This window comes from Puntigrus tetrazona, unplaced genomic scaffold (genome assembly GCF_018831695.1).
Source record: "Puntigrus tetrazona isolate hp1 unplaced genomic scaffold, ASM1883169v1 S000000750, whole genome shotgun sequence".
In the NCBI taxonomy this organism is placed as follows: Eukaryota; Metazoa; Chordata; class Actinopteri; order Cypriniformes; family Cyprinidae; genus Puntigrus; species Puntigrus tetrazona.
Window position 1 is genome coordinate 5,001 of NW_025048359.1, and position 5,000 is coordinate 10,000.

Below are 5,000 nucleotides of genomic sequence, written 5' to 3' on the forward strand. Positions count from 1 at the left end.
CAGGTTTTTTTTTAACTTGGAAAAGAAGAATGGCCAGAGTAGAGCCATTCATGCCCTGAGATCAGAATCTGGTCAGTTGCTGACAGACCCTGCAGATATCCGTAGGAGAGCAGTTTTGTTTTACGAGAATTTGTATAAAAATGAGCTTGGAGCAGGAAATGAGGGTGAAAGTGACTTTTTCAGTGACTTGCCTCAGGTTTCTGAGGAAGCCAATGCTAATATCTCGGATGCCTTGAGTGAGGCAGAGCTGTATAAGGCCCTTCAAGGAATGGAGTCAGGAAAAGCTCCAGGAATTGATGGGCTGCCAGTTGAATGGTATAAGTCCTTCTGGGCTGAACTGAAGGAAGATCTCCTAGAGGTATTGAATGAAAGCTTGGCAGAAGGCCGGCTGCCTCTGAGCTGCCGTAGGGCAGTGTTGACCCTCTTGCCCAAGAGAGGCGACCTCACTGAAATCAAGTGTTGGCGACCCGTATCTCTTCTCTGTAGCGACTACAAACTGCTATCCAAGGTGCTTGCAAGTCGGTTGGCAGGGGTGATGTCGTGTGTTATCCACTCTGATCAGACCTACTGTGTTCCTGGCAGATCGATATTTGATAATGTTTCTTTAATTCGTGATGTGTTTGAGGTCTCCAAGGTGCTTAATTTAGATTGTGGCTTAATTTCTTTTGGATCAAGAGAAGGCTTTTGATCGAGTGGAGTATTGTTATCTTTGGAAGGTTTTAGGATCATTTGGTTTTGTCAGAAGTTCATTGATTATATTAAAGTTCTCTATAGTGGCGTGAGAGTATTCTTAAAATCAATGGTGGTTTATGTGCTCCTTTTAAAGTTTAGGTAGGGTGTTAGGCAAGGATGCTCTTTATCTGGCATGCTTTATTCTTTAGCGATTGAACCTCTTTTACATCAAATAAGGGCTAAATTACATGGTATTCCCTTGCCAAATTCCAAAGACAATCTCATAGTGTCAGCCTATGCTGACGATGTGGTAATTATGATTAGTAGAAAAAGTGATATACAAATTTTGTTAAAATTGCTTTCAGCCTTTAAGAACTTATCTTCTGCAAGTGTGAACTGGAGGAAAAGTGAAGCTATTTTAATGGGTAAATGGATAGAGGGTAAACCAGAATTGCCTGGGGGACTAATTTGGGGAACATCAGGGTTTAAATATTTAGGTGTTTTCTTTAGGGGACGAATTAAACAGTGCAAAAAACTGGGAAGGCACCATTGAAAAAATTAAGGGTCGTCTGGAAAAATGGAAATGCTTATTACCAAAGTTGTCATACAGAGGCCGTATTTTGATAATTAATAATTTAGTTGCCTCTTCCTTATGGCATAAATTTGCATGTATTGATCCTCCTGTTCAATTGTTAGCTAAAATCCAGGCCATTTTAGTTGATTTTTTTTGGGATAAACTGCACTGGGTCCGCAGGGTGTTCTTTTCATGCCTAAGGAGGAGGGTGGGCAGGGGTTAATACATTTACAAAGTAGATTAGCGACTTTTCGGTTGCAGCGTATCCAAAGACTTTTAGCTGGTTCTGTTGATCTTAAATGGTGCGCTATTGCTTATGTGATCTTAAACAATCTTGAGAATTTGGGGCTGGACAAAACCCTTTTTTGTTGAATCCTGAAACTGAACACCTCTGGTTTGCCGGCTTTTTACAGGAACATCTTCAAGGTTTGGAATCTTTTTGCTTTTAAACAAACGGAAGATCCACAGTCACTTTTTGGCTTTTGGAGGAGCCTCTCTAGTTCTTGGAGCGCGTCTGGATGTTTCAGCAAGTGGACTTTTTCCAGGAATTAACAAAGTTCTCATTGATCACAGAATTATCACTTTGGGACAACTATTGGAGACAGCGGACTTGATTTTAGAAATGGTGATGCAACTGCTAAGCGTTTGGGGTTCAGATCTACTCGTCTAGCTGCACAGCTTTTTTATTGAGATGGCAACTGCCCTTAAAGCAACAGAACTGTCTTTGTTGTCCAGTTTTCATGATGGTCTTAGTATACCCAATTCAGCAGACTCTTTTCCTCATCTGTTCTTTTCTGTGAAAATGGAAGGTTTTTCCGGATTTTTTTAGATACTGTTGTTCCTGTGTATATTGATTTCTTATCTTGTATTGGGAAGACTTTGTACAAATATTGTGTGATCAGTTTTAATAAGAAAGTGCTGGATGGGAGGATTGATACCTTGGGCGTGATTTTTTTAAACTAGATGCAGACAGAAGACCTCAATGGAGAGCACTATATAAACCACCATTGGTCAAAAGGGCAGGTGACTTGCAGTGGAGGATCCTTCATGGTGCTATTGCAGTCAACTCTTTTATTTCGGTTTTAAATCCAGAGGTTGGTGTTAACTGCCCTTTTTGTAATGAGAGGGAAACTATTTTTCATGCTTTTGTGAACTGTGATAGATTGGAACCTTTGTTTTTGCTACTAAAGAACATTTTTGCAAGATGTGGTGAAACTTTTTCTAAAGAAGTGTTCATTCTTGGTTTTAAATATGTAAGAAAAAAAAAGGTTTTTTTGTCAGTTGTTGAATTTTGTAATAGGTCAGGCCAAGTTAGCTGTTTATGTGAGCAGGAAGAAGAAAATTGAATGTGACCAGGAACAGAATGTAGCCATTGTCTTTTCAAATATGGTACAAGCAAGGATATTGACCGATTTCAATTTTTATAAGAGTATGGATGATCTTGATGTCTTTGAAAACATTTGGTGCTGTAACAGTGCCTTGTGTTGTTTGTTTGAAGATGGTGTGGTTTTTACTTTCATGTGAAATTAGTTGTTTTTGAGTTGCATTTTTTGTTCTCAAATGTAATAAAGTTTTGTTAAAAGTCAAAAGTCTCTCTGTCTCTCTCTCTGTCTCTCTCTCTGTCTCTCTCTCTCTGTCTCTCTCTCTCTCTCTCTCTCTCTCTGTCTCTCTCTCTCTCTCTCTCTCTCTCTCTCTCTCTCTCTCTCTGTCTCTCTCTCTCTCTGTCTCTCTCTCTCTCTGCTCTCTCTCTCTGTCTCTCTCTCTCTCTCTCTCTGTCTCTCTCTCTGTCTCTCTCTCTCTCTGTCTCTCTCTCTGTCTCTCTCTCTCTGTCTCTCCTCTCTCTCTCTGTCTCTCTCTCTCTCTCTCTCTCTCTCTCTCAACAGAGAGGGATGCTGAACACACATTTTTACAGGATGCAAAAAAATCGATAAATGAAAAGCAAACGTCTGCATTTTCATAGAAAGCATCTCGAACCGTGTCACGTTTGTTTATAACAGACCTTAAATCTCCTTTGTAAACTTAGATATGCTTATAAATCATTAACAAGGCATTTATGAACTGCGTGCTAATGACTATAAACGCTGGAAAAGTGAGGTTTACTAGCACTTTGCGAGTGAGAATCGTGTCTACAAACCCCCCGCTTTAATATAAAAGATGAAGATAAAGGTGTTTCTTACACAGCGCAGTGCAGCGGACTGAAGGAGTTTCCCTCGGTCTGTGAAACACATCGTACTCCAGCAGCAGCTCAACACACACGTCGTGACCTGAGACCGACACAGAAAAGACTAGAAATATGACCTTCATTTGCATTCCTTCATTTGAAGATGCTAAAAAAAAAAAAAAAAAAAAAAAAAAATGTTTGCAATCAATATTTTTTTTAAACTGTAGTTTATATTAATATTTTAAATATTTAAACATTTTATTTATTTTTTAGTTAATGCTTATTAGGTGTGTTTCACGATTATCATATCAACGGTTCGATTATATCATTTATTTTGAGCATTTTATTAAATGATATAAGAGCAGGCTACTTAATTATGTTACATTATTATTTTATTAATATGCAATTAATTCATTATTGTTGAGAGTTCAAAGTAGTCCTAAATACAGCTTCAAAACACTCAAAGCAAATATAATATAATAAAAGGAGGTAAAGACAATTACAAGCGACACTAATGCACAGATCTATTTCCACATATCAGATGTTTTTACCTATTCTGAAAACATACAGTGTTTATAGACAGCAGTGCCTGACGACTGACCAAAAGCAGTAATCTGGCTCATACAGCAAAGCAGACACCCTTTCTGAAACCAGGAGCCGTACCGTTATAACAGGCCCAGTGCAGCGGTGTGTAGCCACAGCTGTCCTTGAGGACCAGGACGGTCTTCTGGGCCTTCAGAAGGGCCCTCAGGACCCCCACATGACCGCAAGCAGCCGCCAGGTGCGTAGGAGAGCGGCCCCTGCTGTCCTGAACCAGCAGACTGGAGCTGTGCTGCAACAGAGCCTCCACACAGCCCTCGTGACCCATCACTGCCTGCCTCACACACACACACAGACACACACACACACAGACACACACACACACAGACACACACACAGACACACACAGACACAGCAGTGCTTAGTTTACAAGAGTCTGAACAGCTCTACACGAATGCTTCAGGTTTGTTGGCAGCATGTGTGGCATAAAGTGGATTAACACAGAAAATAGTGCTGTCAAACAATTAATCTCATCCAAAATTAAAAAGTTCTTGTTTACATAATACACATATATACATATACACACACACACATGCATGCATTTATAAAAAATAAGAATAAATGTTTATATATTACAAATATTATATATATATATATATTTTTTTTCTCATTCCTCACACATGCAAATATATTCAACACATACAGTGAATATTTTTATATATACATGTGTACTGTATATATTTTATTACGCAAATTTTGGATGTGATCAATCATGATTAATCATTTAACAACACTAATATAAAATGTATTTCTCTCATCAAAACAAAAAAAAAAAAAAAAAAAAAAAAAAAACCTAAAAACCTAAAACTAACGAATAACAAATATAGCATTAGCAAATATTAATAAATCAGGCTTCTCCAGGCTTTGTTCAATCAACAAATGAATAAAAAGAAATAAACTTTAAAACAAAAACGGTTTCAATTTCAGAACGTGTTAAAATTTACTATATTTGTTAATTATTTTTTAATAAATATTTTTAATAAAAAAAAAAAT

At 37.9% G+C, this 5,000-nt stretch overlaps 1 pseudogene; it reads right to left on the bottom strand.

Moving 5' to 3' along the window:
• Window positions 1-5,000, bottom strand: part of LOC122335317 — a 27,701-nt pseudogene that overhangs the window by 3,570 nt on the left and 19,131 nt on the right.